This window comes from Heterodontus francisci, chromosome 23 (genome assembly GCF_036365525.1).
Source record: "Heterodontus francisci isolate sHetFra1 chromosome 23, sHetFra1.hap1, whole genome shotgun sequence".
NCBI classification, from domain to species: Eukaryota; Metazoa; Chordata; class Chondrichthyes; order Heterodontiformes; family Heterodontidae; genus Heterodontus; species Heterodontus francisci.
Window position 1 is genome coordinate 12,979,322 of NC_090393.1, and position 17,275 is coordinate 12,996,596.

At 43.3% G+C, this 17,275-nt stretch overlaps 1 protein-coding gene across 2 annotated transcripts in view; it reads right to left on the bottom strand.

Annotated features, from left to right (window-relative positions):
• The window catches only part of wscd2 (WSC domain containing 2), a 293,045-nt gene that overhangs the window by 169,858 nt on the left and 105,912 nt on the right, over positions 1-17,275 (bottom strand). The gene's annotated exons all lie outside the window — the stretch shown is intronic.

A 17,275-nucleotide genomic window follows, 5' to 3' on the forward strand; every position in this document is an offset into this window, starting at 1 on the left:
TGTGTGCGAGTCTGCATATGCACGTGCATGTGTGGAGTACTGCAAGAATCAATGCTGAGGCCACAGCTGTTCACAATCTATATCAATGATTTGGATGGGGGGCCCAATTGTAATATTTCCAAATTTTCTGATGACACAAAATTAGGTGGGAGTATAAGTTATGAGGAAGATGCAAAGAGCCTTCAAGGGGACCTGGACGGGCTCAGTGAATGGGCAAGAACATGGCAGTTGGAATATAATGTGAATAAGTGTGAGGTTATCCACTTTGGTAGAAAAAACAGAAAGACAGAATATTTCTTAAATGGTGAGAGTTGGGAAGTGTTGGCGTCCAAAGGGACCTGGGTGTCCTCGCTCATGAGTCACTTAAAGCTAGCATGCAGGTGCAGCAATCATTTAGGGATGCAAATGCAATGTTGGTTTTCATTGCAAGGGGATTTGAGTACAAAAGCGAAGATGTCTTGCTACAATTGTATAGAGCCTTGGTGAGACCGCACTTGGAGTATTGTGTACAGTTTTGGTCTCCTTATCTAAAGAAGGATATACTTGCCATAGAGGAAGTGCAACGGAGGTTCACCAGACTAATCCCTGGGATAGCGGGATTGTCTTATGAGGAAAGACTGAGGAAATTGGGCCTGTATTCTCTAGAGTTTTGAAGATTGAGAGGTGATCTCATTGAAACTTACAAAATTCTTACAGGTGTGATAGGGTGGGTGTAGATAAGATGTTTCCCCTGGCTGGTGAGTCTAGAACCAGAGGACATAATCTCAGAATAAGGGGTAGGCTATTTAAGACTGAGATGAGGAGGAACTTCTTCACTCAGAGGGTGGTGAATCTTTGGAATTCTCTACCCCAGAGGGCCATGAAAGTTTACTCACTGAGCATGTTCAAGACAGAAATCAATAGATTTCTGGAGACAAATGACATCAAGGCTTAGGGCGATAGCGCAGGAAAGTGGCATTGAGGTAGAAGATCTAATTGAATGGCGGAGCAGGCTCGACAGGCTGAAAGGCCTACTCCTGTTCCTATGTGTGCATGCATGCACTATTTGCTGAAACAACTCACACATTTGTTATGTTTAAGCCGGGTTGCTGGATATATTGTGTATATATGATTTATCTCCGAGCAATGCAGATATCAAACTTGTATTAAATCACCAACTGGTTTATTTACAGCACTTTAAAATATCTCAGCACTTAAGATTTCAGTAGAATGCCTTTTCAGGACAGTCAGTGTTTTTCTGTAGAACATTCTAGCTCTGTCTCTTTTTAGTTTCAGTTTTGAACTCTTAAGCTCCACCTATAGGCTTAAGCAATCGAGCACAACGAAAACAGGTCAGTAGACAGACTAATACAATCAAACCCAGATCAATTAAACACTACAACAGACATTTGATAGGAATGTGCCAACCATTGCATTCCCCAAAGGATCAGGAATTCCAACATCATGTAGAATAATACAACAGGTGCTCTTTCTGACTACATTTGACAAGTACTCACAAATATGTTTGTGAGCAGTCTTTGGAAACAATTCATAAATATCTTCCAGATTTATGAGAATAGTTCCAGGGATGAGAAACTTCAGTTACATGGATAGATTGGCTAAGCTGAGGTTGTTCTTCTTGGATGGATGGTTGAGAGGAGATTTGATAGAGGTGTCCTAAATAATGAGGGGGTCTGGACAGAGTAGATAGCGTTATGGTCAAGTGAGGAGGAGTCAAAGGGCTTCTCACTTTTCCTTCTCCTTATTTGACCACTACAAGTTTAATTCTTTCTTAAAGTGGATGTACTGGCCAATTCGGCAGATGTTTGATTACTTACTTGCTATGATCATAACAAGAACCAATCGGACAGGTTTTCTTGAGCTCAACAAAGAAAGAGGTTAACTTTATTGTAACTTTATTATCAACTAATAAAAATAATAACATGCCAACTTTCACTCATGCACACACTCCGATGGTTTACACACACACAAATAGGTTACAGAGTGGAGAAAGGTTGATTGGTTGAGTTAGAGTCCATAGAAAAATGTGGTATACAGTCTGTGGCATTTGGTGATTCGGCTGGCTTCCAGCTGAATTCGGTGGTCCTGAGGCTTTTACTTTGAAAAGGTAGATGACTGGTTCAGTGGGTCTCTTGGAGACAGCGATGTGGATAACTTCCTCCAACGGTGTTTCTGATTGTAGCCCGATTATGCAAATATGGTCAGTCAACAGGCAGGATTTGAAAGCTTTCAAGCTGGAATGGAGAAAGAGAGAGAGGGACCCCCACTTGGGTCTGCATGTGTCAGAGTCCAGTTACTTCTCCTCTCTCTGCAGCAGAAATACACAAGCTTAAAACCACAGATGGGGAGTGGCTTGTCACATGGCAGTCACTCGGTGATTCAAACATAGCAGTTAGCAGTATTTCTCTCTTGCTAAAAAAGAACAGGTTGTTCCTTTCAGCTTCCTGGGCCTTGGTTTTTGCTGGGGGCATGAGCAGAGATTTCATCTCCCTCCTCACAAGCATTTGCAGTGCAGAATACAGTGTTGCAAATTAGGTAGCCATCTTAAGATGCCAGCAAAGTCATCCTTTTAGCTGGTCTTTTTAAAAATGTCTTTAAAAAATAAATTCAGATCTCCAGTCAGAGGCTGAGTAAATTGGGCCTATATTCAGAATTCAGAATATTTAGAATTCAGCAAAGGAGGACAAAGAGGTTGATTAAGCAGGGGGAAATAGAGTATGAGAGTAAACTTGCGGGGAACATAAAAACTGACTGTAAAAGCTTCTATAAATATGCGAAGAGAAAAAGATTAGTCAAGACAAATATAGGTCCCTTACAGTCAGGAATTGGGGAAATTATAATGGGGAACAAAGAAATGGCAGAACAATTAAACACATACTTTGGTTCTGTCTTCACAAATAACCTCCCAGAAATGTTAGGGAACCAAGGGTCTAATGAGAGGGAGGAACTAAAGGAAATCAGTATTAGTAAAAAAAATAGTGCTGGGGAAATCAATGGGGTTAAAGGCTGAAAAATCCCCAGGGTCTGATAATCTACATCCCAGAGTACTAAAGTAAGTGGCCCTGGAAATAGTGGATGCATTGGCGGTCATCTTCCAAAATTCTATAGACTCTGGAGCAGTTCCTACAGACCGGAGGGTGGCAAATGTAGCCCCACAATGTAAAAAATGAAGGGAGAGAAAAAAATAGGGAACTACAGACCAGTTAGCCTTACATCAGTAGTGGGCAAAATGCTAGAGTCCGTTATAAACACCTGGAAAGCATAAACAGGATTGGACAAAGGCAGCATGGGTTTACGAAAGGGAAATCATGCTTAACAAATCTACTGGAGTTTTCTGAGGATGCAACTAGTAGAATAAATAAGGGAGAACCAGTGGATGTGGTGTATTTGGATTTTCAGAAGGCTTTTGATAAGGTCTCACATAAGAGGTTAGTGTGCAAAATTAAAGCACATGGGATTGGGGGGAATATACTGGCATGGATTGAGAATTGGTTGATAGACAGGAAACAGAGTAGGAATAAACGGGTCCCTTTCCAGGTGGCAGGCACTGACTAGTGGGGTACCGCAGGGATCAGTGCTTGGGCCCCAGCTATTCACGATATATATTAATGACTTGGGTGAGGGAACTAAATGTGACATTTCCAAATTTGCAGATGACATAAAGCTGAATGTGAGCTCTGAGGAGGATGTGATTTGGACAAGTTGGGTCGACTAGGCCTATATTCACTAGAGTTTAGAAGAATGAGAGGGAATCTCATAAAGATTTATAAAATCCTAACAGTACTAGACAGGCTAGAATCAGGGAGGATGTTCCCTATGGCTGGGAAGTCCAGAATCAGGAGTCACAGTCTCAGGATACCGGGTATGCCATTTAGAATCGAGACGAGGAGAAATTCCTTCACTCAGAGGGTGGTGAACCTGTGGAATTCTCTACCGCAGAAGGCAGTGGAGGCCAAATCATTAAATATATTCAAGAAGGAGATAGATATATTTCTTAATGCCAAAGGGATCAAGGGATATGGGGAGAAAGCGGGAACAGGGTACTGAATTAGACAATCAGCTGTGATCTTTTTTGAATGGCGGAGCAACCCGAGGGGCAGAATGGCCTACTCTTGCTCCTGTTTTCTATGTTTCTATGTTTCAATTCTCTGGAGTCTAGAAGAATGAGAGGCGATCTAATTGAGACATACAAGATTCTGAAAGGGCTTGATAGGGTAGAAGCTGAGAGATTGTTCCCACTGGTCAGGGAATCTAGAACACAGGGACACAGTCTCAAGATAAGGGACCAATCATTTAGGACTGAGATGAGGAGAAATTACTACACTCAAAGGGTTGCGAATCTTTGGAATTCTCTACCCCAGAGAGTTGTGGATCCTCCATCATTGAATACATTTAAGGCTGGGATAGATAGATTTTTGGTCTCGCAGGGAATCAAAGGATATGGGGAGTGGACAGGAAAGTAAAATTGAAGCCCAAAATCAGCCATGGTTGTACTGAATGGTGTAGCAGGCTCAATGGGCCGCATGGTCTACTTCTGCTCCTATTTCTTGTGTTCTTGTGACATGAGGAAAAACTTTCTTATGCAGCATGTGGTTACAATCTGGAATGCACTGCCTGGAAGTGTGGTGGAGGCAGATTCACTCTTGCCCTTCAAAAGAGAATTGGATAGGCACCTGAAAGGATAAAATTTGCAAGGCTACGGAGAAAGTGTGGTAGAGGGGGGCTAGCTAAATTGCTCTTGCAGAGAGCTGGCATGGGCTCGACAGGCTAAATGGCCTCTTTCTGTACTGTAACCATTCTAAGAGTCTATGATTCCAAGGCATAGCCTGAACCTCCTAGGTTATTTGTAATACAGATGGTGTCCATCTCCCGCATCATCTCTCTGTGAATCTTATCCCATTGATAACACTAATTCTTACAATTTACACCTACCTTGCATTGTGTGCACTGCATGGTGCAGAATAATTGGCACAAACATAACTGAGAGCTCCAGTCAATTAGTTTCAAGGCGAGCACATGATTATTAACAATAGGTCATAGATTTCTGTCACAGAAATCCTTGAGCATTGTCTTTTTGAGGCCGGGCCTGCTTTTATTGCAATCCTTTTACTTTATTTTGCTAAACATTGGCAGTGCTGTAGCAGCAGTTCAATAAAATCTATGCACGTTGGTTTAATATTATATGTGAATTGAGAATGCTTTTTTGAAGTGCCTTTCAAACAGTAGAAAAAATGTTTTATGCCCCAAATGGTGGACTGTCAATGATCATATATGAATGACACATGAAAATAAGTCATCTTGTCAATGAATTTCAGTTACAATTGTTTTGTGAAGGTTTATTACCATGTTTTAATCCTTTGTCCAAAAAGTGGTTTAAATGCCCTTTCTCCGTGCATTTTTAGACCATTCTTGCCACAGTTAATTTTGTGCAACATGGGGCTGGATTTTAAGGAGCCTTCGACGTCGGGATTCTTGACGGGGTGGGGGGGGCCTGAAGGTGGCCCTGGATGAGGCCCGCCACGGACCTCGACGACAGCAGGGCCTGGCCCCGATCCTCCCGGCGGTGGCGGGGCACCGTGATGGCAGCCCCCCCCCCCCACCCCACCCGCCCCCCGCCGCTCGGTGACAGGAACATAATCACCATCTGCAAATAAAGTAAATTAATAGATTTGCATGTAATTACCATTAATCTTGGTGTCCCGCTGCTTAAAGGACTGCTACCCGACCCGAACCCGACAGGACCCGGCGACATATGTCGGGATCGGGTCGGGTTGGGCCACACATCCGGGTCTGGCACTCGGGCTCGGGTCAGGTTGGGCCGAGTCCAGGTCGGGCCGGGTCCGTTTCGGGCCGGCCGCACACGGTAAGTGCTCTGCTGGTAAGTATTGAAACTAAAAAAACTTACCTGAGCTGGGAGTCCGGGACGAAACTGAGTCTGCTCAGTGAGCGAGTGACGTCACTATGATGTCATCACGCATGTGCTGCAGCATCCTGTAGGTTCAGTGTCAGGAAGGTAAGTAAAGGGATTGTCGGGTCGGGTCAAGTCGGGGCGGGCTCGGGTCAGGTCGGGTTCGGGTCTGCTGTGGATCAGTCAGGTTCGGGTCGGGTTCTTTTTCCCGACCTGAGCAGGCGTTTACCTCTGCGATCTTTGGCCCAGCGGCCGGCACTCCTGCGTCTTCAGATCCCCGTCCAGGGAAACGAGGCGCAACACTGGTGGGGAGGGGGGAGGAGGTAGGTTTCTCAGTGTGGGGGGGTTGGGGGACAGGGTCAAATTAACGTCATGGGTGAAGGGGATGGTGGGAAGGGTTATAGTTTAAAGTTTGTGCATTTTGGGGGGAAAGTTCAGATGATAAAGGTTAAGTGTTTTGGGGGGGAGGGGCAAATAACTAATTTAATTAATTTAATTGTTATTGGGGGTGTTTTCGAGAGGGAAAAAGCCACCGCACTTGGGATCTTTGTTGTGCGGCCTACATGGGTGGGCTGTCATTTTTTTTGCCCGCTGCCGAAATCGTCAGCAGGCTTTCAAAATTCAACCCCTGGTTTTTGTTAGCGAGAGTGGCAGAAAACACATCAATCTCAATATTGCTGGAATAATGATTCTTTTAGATTTCTCAAGCATCTAAAGAGTCCCTTAACTAATATGAACGTTTGTATGCCCAGCCGTGGAATGGGTTGAGAAATGGCTCCCTGTAAAATTTTTGTACGGGCCAGTTCATCATCTGGTCTGTGACACTTTATCAGGAAGGTCACTGACCTGAAACGTTAACTCCGCTTCTCCCTCCACAGGTGCTTCCTGCCCTGCTGAGTATTTCCAGCATTTCTTGTTTTTATTTCAGATTTACAGCATCTGCAGTATTTTGCTTTTATCATCATCGAGTCCACCTGACGGAATATGGGATCTTTTACCCGTATGGCATGGCACCAGAAGGCTGCTGCACAACATCAGAGATCAGGAGATCACAGCAGCAGCACCAGACAGAAATGGAGGTGAATTTGAACTGTAATAGAAACATTGCTGTGCTCATGCAAAGAAATGTTGGTGAGCGTGCAGCAACAAAAGAAACACTAACGTTATGAGCAAATTACATTGTATGCGCCATGATGTTAAACTGAATGCAGTGCGGAAAAAAATCTTCTTGCGCTAAATCACTCTGCTTTTGCAACTAGGGGCAACACTTACACATAAGAAGATCCATTCTTCAGCAGAAATCCTCAACTGAATTATTTATTTTATTTAGAGATACAGCACTGAAACAGGCCCTTCGGCCCACCGAGTCTGTGCTGACCAACAACCACCCATTTATACTAACCCTGCAGTAATCCCATATTCCCTATCACCTACCTACACTGAGAGCAATTTACAATGGCCAATTTACCTACCAACCTGCAAGTCTTTGGCTGTGGGAGGAAACCAGAGCACCCGGCGAAAACCCACGCGGTTACAGGGAGAACTTGCAAACTCCACACAGGCAGTACCCAGAATCGAACCGGGGTCCCTGGAGTTGTGAGGCTGCAGTGCTAACCACTGCACCACTGTGCCGCCCTGATTATGATGTAAGGCTTGAGGAAGTAATAGGGAGAGAGGTTCTCCAAGACAGTGGTCTGAAGGAGATTAAACAGGTGCCTATAAGGGCTGTTAAGTATTAAGAGTGGAACTTCCATTATCCAGCATAATCAATGCACAGTCAAGAGTCCCCAAATATTGCCCTTTTATGCATGGTGTGAAGCAAGTGAATGGCAAGTATATCACAAACAATATCAATTGAAATGAATCCTTCTTGGACGTTGAATTGATTTATATCAGAAGGGATGCATTTGTATTGGGTTGTGCCTCTTAATCACAAACTTACATTGCTTTTTTTGTTATCCATTCCTGAGATATGAGCGTCACTGACAAGGCCAGCATTTACTGCCCATCCCGAATCATCGCTGAGAAGGTGATGGTGAGCTGCCTTCTTGAACTGCTGCAGTCCCACAGTGCTGATAGGGAGGAGGTTCCAGGATTTTGACCCAGCGACAGTGAAGGAACGGCGATATAGTTCCAAGTCAGGATGGAGTGTGAGGGGAATTTGCAGGTGGTGGTGTTCCCCTACATCTGCTGTCCTTGTCGTCCTAGGTGGTAGAGGTCGTGGGTTTGTAAGGTGCTGTCGAAGGAGCCTTGGCGAGTTGCTGTAGTGCATCTTGTAGATGGTTATATAGACGTTATAGAGTATGACCAGCTGATTTTGACCAAATGTCAGGTTGAAAGTCATTCCTTCCACTGTCTTCTGTTCACTGACGGGAGCTGAGCCTGATTGACAGTGGGGATGGGGTAGGGGAAGGGATGCTTGCCCTGATTATGTTAGAAGCTTGCAACTTAACTTTGAGCTTAGCTATGCTGCACCTAATTTCCCTTGATCTCACATTCCTACTCATCCCTTTGCTATATGAAAAAAAGATCACGGTCCATCTGATTCACCTTCTACCATCCTGCTAGTCCCATCATACAACAAAATTGGAGTTGTTGACTAAACTCGTTGCTCTTTTGTGGGATCTTGCTGTGCAGATATTGTCTGCCGCAGTTCGCTACACTGCAACAGTGACTACACTTCAAAAGTACTTAATTGGCTGTAAAACTTATTTGGGCTGCCACAGAAGCGGTTATATAAATGCAAGTTTATTTTTTCTTTCATATCACTCTCCCTTCTGTTTATCCAGCTCTGATTTCATGCTTCCCTCCCAATATCACCATGCCCTCATTCCCCCTTTTATAATTTAATCATTGCCAGCTACCACTCTGAACTGCCCATAATACTGTTGAATGCTTCGTTGCACACAATACTTCAATAGATGATACCAGAAATGAGAGTTTATATCTATCAGGAAAGATTGAACAGGCTGGGGCTGTTTACTCCAGAAAAGAGAAGGCTGAGGAGTGACCTGATGAAGGTTTATAAGATTATGAAAGGCTTACATAGGGTAGATGTATGGGCTGGATCTTGTTCTCCTCCTGACGTCAAGTTACGTGGCGGTGGGGGATGCGGGGGGGAGGGGGGTGGCGGAGTCAGATAATCAGAGCGGCAGTGGCCCGCCACGGAACCTGATGCCAGGATTGCCGGGCCCGGTCTTCCCAGTGGCGGGGAAGCTCTGTGGCAGCCCCTCCGCCGCTCAGTAACAGGACCCGGGTTTGCATGTTTAAATAACATCTTTGCATTAATTAAAATGTAATCCACAGTGATCTAACCTTCAGTTCCCGATTTTCAGCACAATGTGTGGCACTCACGCGCCTTCACTTTCCTGTCCAGGGAAAGCTGGCGCCACTAAAGTGGGGAAGGGGTCAACACTCCATTATGCATTGTATTGGGGGGGGGGGGTTGGTGGTAAGGGGTCAACTCTTCATTCTGTTGTGTATGGTGGGGGGGAGGGGACAACTCTGTGTTATGGTGTGCTGTTTGAAGGGGGCTGGCAGCCTTTTAAAAATGGCGTCAGCACCTGCTCCTTCAACAGGTGACACTGTGAATGGCGTTGCCAAGGCTGCACCCACCACGTGATTGGGGGGCGGCCGCCATGCATATGCAAAGTGCTCGCCGGATGCAAGATTGCGGCGGTGAGGGGCCCGTGTGCGGTGGCCACCATTTTCTGCTCCTGGCGGCGAGAGATCAAAATCCAGCTGTTTCCGTTTGTGGTGGAGACCAAAACCAGGGGCCATAAATATAGTTACTAATAAATTGAGCGGGGAATTCAAGAGAAACCTCTTTACCCAAAGAGTGATTAGAGTGTGGAACTCGCTACCACATTGAGTGACTGAGGCAAATAGCATAGACTCATTTAAGGGGAAGCCAGATAAACATATGGAAGAGAAAGGAATAGAAGGATAATGTTAATAGGGTTAGATGAAGAGGCTCATGTGAAGCACAAACACCAACTTTCTTTTATTCATTCATGGGATGTGGGTGTGGCCAGTATTTATTGCTTATTGTCAGGCCAACTTGCTTTGTTGAATGATAATTTTCTTTAATCCACTGACTGAAGATCTGAATTTATATTTTTTGAAGAAATTTGAGACAGCAGATGAAGGGTTACTTAGCTTTCAGCTTAGGATGGCCATCTAATTTGCAGCACTGTATCCTACATTGCAAGGCCTGTAAGGAGGGAGATGAAATGTCTGCTCATTCCCCAGCAAAAACCAAGACCCTGGAAGTTTAAGGGAACAGTTTGTTCTCTTTCTTTTCGCAAGAAGGAATACTGCTAACTGCTATGCTTGATTGACTGAGTGACATGTGACAAGCCCCTCTCCATCTGTGGTTTTAAGCTTGTGTTTATCTACAACAGCAAGGAGACGCTTCTGGACTCTGACATGTGCAGACACAAAGTGGAGGTCACTCGCTCTCTCTCCATTTCAGCCTACATGCTTCAAACTCTGCCTGTTGACTGACCACCATTGCATACTCTGGCTACAATCAGAAACCCCATTGGAGGATATCATCCACATCACTGTTCACCAAGAGGCCCACTGAACCAGTCATCTACCTCTTCAAACTAAAAGGCACAGGACCACCGAATTCAGCTAGAAGCCAGCCAAATCACCAAACGCCACAGACAGTATACCTTTTTTTTCTATGGACTCTAATTCAACCAATGAACCTTTCCCCACTCTGTAACCTATTTGTGTGTGTGTAAACCTCCAGAGTGTGTGTGTGTGTGTGAGTGAAAGTTGGCGCATAGTTTATTATTTTTATTAGCTCAGTTTAGGTACAATAAAGTTAATCTTTTTCTTTGTTAGCTCAAGAAAACCTGTCTGATTGGTTCTTGTTATGATCATAGAAAGTAAGTAATCAAACACCCATTGAATTGGCCAGTACATCCACTTTAAGAAAGAATTAAACCTGTTGTGGTCAAACAAGGAGAAGCAAAAGAGGGAAGCCCTTTGACCCCTCCTCACTTGACTGTAACACTATCACTAATTGCTCTAAAGAAGGTGGTGACGAGCCACCTTCTTGAATACAACTGAGTGGCATGCTGGCCATTTCAGAGGGTAATTAAGGGCCTACCACATTGTTGTGGATCTGGTGCCACATATAGGCCAGACCGGGTAAGGCTGGCAGATTTCCTTTCCTAAAGGACATTAGTGAATCACATGAGTTTTTACGACAATCTGCAAGTTTCAAGGTCACCATAACTGAGACTAGCTTTTTATTCTGGATTTATTTAATTAACTGAATTTAAATTCACCAGTTGCTGTGATAGAATTCGAATTCATGCCTCCAGATTATTGTAGTCCAGGCGTCTGGATTGCTAGTCCAGTAACATAACCATTATTATTATAATTATATTATTATAACCAAATTATTAATAGTCCCATTTGGCCAAATGGCCTGTGACTTTACATTCCAAGTTAAAAAAAATTCTTTACACCCTTCACTGGGAATTAATTTCCTTCACCTTTTTTTTGACAAGTACACCTGCATACTACCTATTGCATAAAGAACTCCCAATATTTGTTCTGATGCATAGGTACCCAAATCACAAGTCATTTACAGCTCTGTGCTAACTACCAGTATTAAAGAAGTGAAAGCAGTCACGGTAACAACAAATTATCGTTTGTACTCTGACAGTAGCAGCCAATGATTTTGACCCTCTGGTACTCAGGACTCCACTGACGGTGGTTTAAAAAAGCCTTCTCTGCAGCATAATGAGTTCTTCACACAGTTATAACAATTTTTTTTCTCCCTCAAAAAATACTATGATGATCACCTTAATAAATGAACACTGAATTTGCATGACAAGAATGGTATATCCCAGTGGATTGAATGTGCACATTTTCTTGGCTTTAAGCAGTATTCCAGCACTTATTTTGAATATTTGCTGATGCATTTTGTAAGCTATCTTGCCCTAGCATTGGGCTCTGCCAGTGAGTGATTTATTACTCCACGGTCCTGCACTTTTTTTAAAGCTCCTCTTGTTGTTTATCAGTGTTATTTCTAATTACATGCTGCACTGTTCCAAAAATGGCACTGCAGGGACTAGTTACAACTGGGGATGGTTCCTCTCTGCCATTATTAATAGCTTGCTCGAGGCAGCTTGTTCTGGAAATGCTCTTGTGTTAACAGCTCCTTGGAGATTCCTGAAGGGTCAGTGTAACCTCGCTGAACCATCAGTCCAGAGCTCATGCTTTCCTGGATGCTAACAGGGACTACACTTCAAAAGTACATCATTGGCTGTAAAGTGCTTTGTGATGTCTGAGGTTGTGAAAGGTGCTACATAAATTCAGGTCTTTCTTGTTGGGTAATCTGTTCAACACAGTAAGAAGCCAGCTCTCTTTGCAATGGAAATCCAGGTTTAAATCAGACTTTTTAGAAGAGTGGTTTCTATCTTTAGCTTGCGTGTCACAGGTCCTCAGAAAACAGGAGCGAAGAAAAACATGGTTACGTTTATTTATTAGCTACGTTGAGCAGACTGAAGCGAAAAGCACCCATATGGCAATCACTTTATGTCCTCTTAAATAACAAAGTGGTAGCAATGGGCTTGGTTCCTTAAAAAAGAATTGCATGGGTTCACATGGAGTGCATTTGCAGAAATGGTAATTTTAAATCATTCTTTACAAAAGGTTGCTGCTTCGGGTAAATAATAAAAAGATTTTTAAAAAACCTTGCATTTATCTAGCGGCTTTCAGGACATCCCATAATGTTTTACAGCCAGTGAAGTACATGCCGAAGTGAAGTCACTGCTGCAATGTAGGAAAAGCAGCAGCCAATTTTCACAGAGCAAGATCCCACAAATATGCAATGTAATGATGGCCAGATGTGACGTTGGTTGAGGGATTAATGTTTGCCCAAGACACCAGGCGGCACTCCAATGCCCTTCTTTGAAATAGTGCCATGGGATCTTTTATGTCCACCTGAGAGGGAAGATGGGGCTTCGGTTTAACGTCTCACCTGAAAGATGGCACCTCCGATAGTGTGGCATTCCCTAATGATTCGAAAGCCATGAGCAGTACTGCCAGTGAGCTAGGTAAAAACTGTCCCGTTATATAAGGATTGAGGTTAAAGCAGTGGTGGCTTGTGCCCTTTTTGGACAGGTGCGGCACAGCTTTACATGGCTAAGTGGCACCTGGCCCTTCCTAGTGGAATAGTAATAAGCCATTCAGTGCCCTCAAACTTGTTCCGCCATTCAATTAGGGTACAATTAGGATTATGGCTGATCGATACATTAACTTCATCTACCTATCTTGGTTCCCTAACCTTTAACACCCTTGTTTAACAAAAATATTTCAACTATTTGCTTTAAATAACTAAAACATGACCCCTGGCTCACTTCTGGGAGGCTGCTTGCAAGAATGTGGTGCTCCCATGTTCCCAGATTTGAACTGAGAGAGTTGGCTTTAAGCTCTTCAAAAAGCTCGCTGTGCTTTTGCTATCTTAAAGTGCAGAAAGTGCTTCAAAAAACTTAAATGCTGGTTTCCAAGCGATCACCAACTGTGAGAGTTTTCTTGGGGGTTGACTGGCTTGGGAGGCAAGGGAAATACTCAGGAACTATGGTGAATGGGAAGGTGAGATGGGATAACCGTCGGGAGAAGAGTCGCTTTTAAATTTTTTCTCCTTTGATTTCTTTGTTCTCTTTCTTCCTTTATTTCCTCCTGTTCCTGCAGTCCTTTTATGGCCTGTGAAATCTTCATCTTCTATACTCAAGGGAAGGACTATGCAATCTCCCTTATAATTTAACCCTTTTAGCTCTGGTATCTTCACTGCACCCTCTCCAAGGCCAATATATCCTTCCTGAGGTGCGGTACCCAGAAATGACTGCAGTACTCTTAATGTGATCTAACCAGAGCTTTAAACAACTGTGGTGTAATGCCTGCTCCTTTGTATCCTAGCCCTCTTCAGATAAAGGCCAACATTCCATGGGCCTTCTAAATTAGGTTTTCAGAATTTCTCTACATGGACCCCACAGTTCTGACCTTCCTCCCCTTTAGAAAATAGTCTGATCTATCTTTCTTAGCTCCTCACACTTCCTCATATTGAACTCCAACTGCCTACTCACAATCTGTCAAGTCCCTTTGCAACTCCCTGCTCTCATCTACACAACTTAACACAATTAAGAAGGCAAGTAGTAAGCCAGCTTTTGCTATCAAGAGATTGGAGTATAAGAGTAAAGAAGTCTTACTACAATTACACAGAGCATTGGTGAGGCCACAGCTGGAGCACTGTGTGCAGTTTTGGTCTCCTTACCTAATTGCCCTAGAGGAAGTGCAACAAAGGTTCACTCGACTGGTTGCTGGGATGAGAGGATTGTCCTATGAGGAGAGATTGAGCAGACTAGGCCTGTATTCCCTGGAGTTTAGAAGAATGAGAGGTGATCTCATTGAAAGATATAAAATTCTTTGGGGGCTTGACAGGGTAGATGCTGAGAAAATGTTTCCAAACACGGGGTCACAGTCTCAGAAAAAGGGGTCAGCCACTTAGGATTGGGATGAGGAGAAATATCTTCATGCAAAGGGTTGTGAATCTTTGGAATTCTCTACCCCAGAGAGCTCTGGGTGCTCAGTTATCGAGTATATTCAAGAGAGAGGTCCATAGATTTTTGGATACTAAGGGAATTAAGGGATATGGGGATAGTGCGGGAAGGTGGAGTTGAGTTGGAAGATCAGCCATGATCTTATTCAATGAAAGAGCACGCTCGAAGGGCCAAATGGCCGACTCCACCTCCTGGTTCTTATATTCTCACTGTGGCACCTAACGTAGTATCATCAGCAAACAGTACTATATGCATTAATAATACATTATAGACAGCATAATAATAAACATTTTATCGTGTCTCTGTAATTTAATGAACATTTAGCATGTGCATGGATCTCAGGCCCATGGTACACACTATATTATATAAAATATTGCATTACATATTATCTGAGGAGCGCTACTAGGCTGTGAGAATCAGATCTATGACAAAAGCAAAATGTGAATGCATGGGGCACCAAAATATTAAACCAACTTTATCTAAGGCACAATCATCACTCTGATAGACGTCCTTAAAATTAATTAATGGGGGAGATTTAATTTGAACAATGTCTCGGCAGCAATGAAAACCATAGAGGGAAGAAAAAGTCAGAATAAATCTTCTGAATTAAGAAGGACATTGACCAATAGAATGCAATGGACTGCAAGCACCATTCCAGTAAATGGCAATCTATGCAAGGACGACAAAGGGACATGAATTTAAATTTCCCCTATTTTCTGATTGCTTCGTAAACGCATTTTAGCCTTGGGAAAGCGATAAAGAATACTAAGTGCAGATACTTTGCTCAATGTGAAGGCAACTTCATGAGATATCACAATGTATTAAAATGATTTAAAGAGGCATTAGGGAGCAAACGTGATGGAAAACATTACCTTCTGTCCCAGGTCACAGCGGCAGAAAAATATAGCTTTAATAAAACTTCAAGGCTTTAAATTGATACAACTGCTATTGGTAAGAAGGCCAGGAGAAAATAGCAAAGATTTTTTTTTGTTTGAGCCTTCCCAATAAATTTTAAAAGTAAATTGTCCAGATGGAGTAATGCAATTTTAATGGAGGAAAAATTATACCTTTCTCAAAGTGGCTTTGACATTCTTTTTTCGAAAAATTGTAGTGCAATTTGAAATTTGTTTAAAAAGCTTTTGCAGAAAGCGGCCAGCTGACTTGAAATGCTGCTCTCCAGCTGATGCTTCTGACGGGTGATATTTAAAATCAGAAATTCTGAGAGGCTTTAGAAGCTTACAAAATCCCTTCAGAAAGATAACCTTTTCCATTTTAAGCTTTTTTGGTGTTAATCGGCTGTTGAAATCAACCTGTTCTGCCGGTTTTTTTCTCTTCCCGTTTCCCTTTATCTATTCCTGATCGTACTTACTCTTCATGAGTATCAATGATGCACTGGTACCTTACCACTGAATGCTTTTGGATTATTCGACCATGGGGGCATCACAGCCAAGCCCCATGCTGGCTTTACTCAACTGCGTGTGCTTTCCTGCGTAACTCAATGCAAGCCAGGGTCCCTGGTTTTGGTTTTTACCCATTACCCAGCTCAAGGAGACCAAATATGAAGCCCCTGACACTCTACCCTTGTAGCAGCAGCTAACTCAGCACAGAGCACAGGATCAAGCCCTGGACCTACGCTAGAACAGGGAAGAACTGAAGGGTGAACTGAAAGAGGTCTTTAAGATAATGAAAGGGTGGAAAATGTTTCCCCTTGTGGCGGATGCCAAAATTAGAGGTCATAAATATTAGTTATAACCCTTTCACTAAGGAATTCAGGAGAAATCTCTTCACTGAAAGAGTGGGGAGAATGTGGAAATTGCAACCACAAGGAGTAGATCAGGCAAATTGCATAGATGCATTTAAGGGGAAACTAGTCAAGTTCCTGAGGGTGAAAATCACAGAAGATAATGTTAATAGGATTAGATGAAGAGGAACAGAGGAGGTTTGCGTAGAACATAAACATCAGCATACACCAGTTGGGCCGAATGATCTGTTTTGGCACTGTAGACTCAATGTTCGTCTCAGAACCAAACTGGTCAGCACATATACAAAATTGAGTTTATTTTTTTTATTTAGAAATACAGCACTGAAACAGGCCCTTCACCCCACTGAGTCTGTGCTGACCAACAACCACCCATTTATACTAACCCTACAGTAATCCCATATTCCCTACCACCTACCTACACTAGGAGCAATCTACAATGGCCAATTTACCTATCACCTGCAAGTCTTTGGTAGTGGAAGGAAACCAGAGCACCCGGCAAAAACCCACATGGTCACAGGGAGAACTTGCAAACTCCACACAGGCAGCACCCAGAATTGAAACTGGGTCCCTGGAGCTGTGAGGCTGCGGTGCTAACCACTGCGCCACTGTGCCGCCCATACCACTGTATTATCTGGGGAGCTTATGGTGCTCTTTCTGATGAAAGGTCACAGACCTGAAACGTTAACTTCGCTTCTCTCTCCACAGATGCTGCCAGACCTGCTGGGTTTTCCAGAAATTTCTGTTTTTATTTCAGATTTCCAGCATCTGCAGTATATTGCTTTTATTACTGTGTTCTCTGATGGTTTTAGGCCCTTACATTTTTCCACAAGAAAAATATTCAAGAATGTTATTTTTAAAAGAAATCTTTTGTTTGCAATGCTCAGACGTGGGGTAGCCTCTCCTTTTTGCTGTGATAATTAATAGCCAATATATCACGTACAGGAAACGGTCAGGCTAGCAGCAGTTTCAGTAATAAAGGAGTTAATTGGACAGCAACATCCATCATCCACGCATATACAG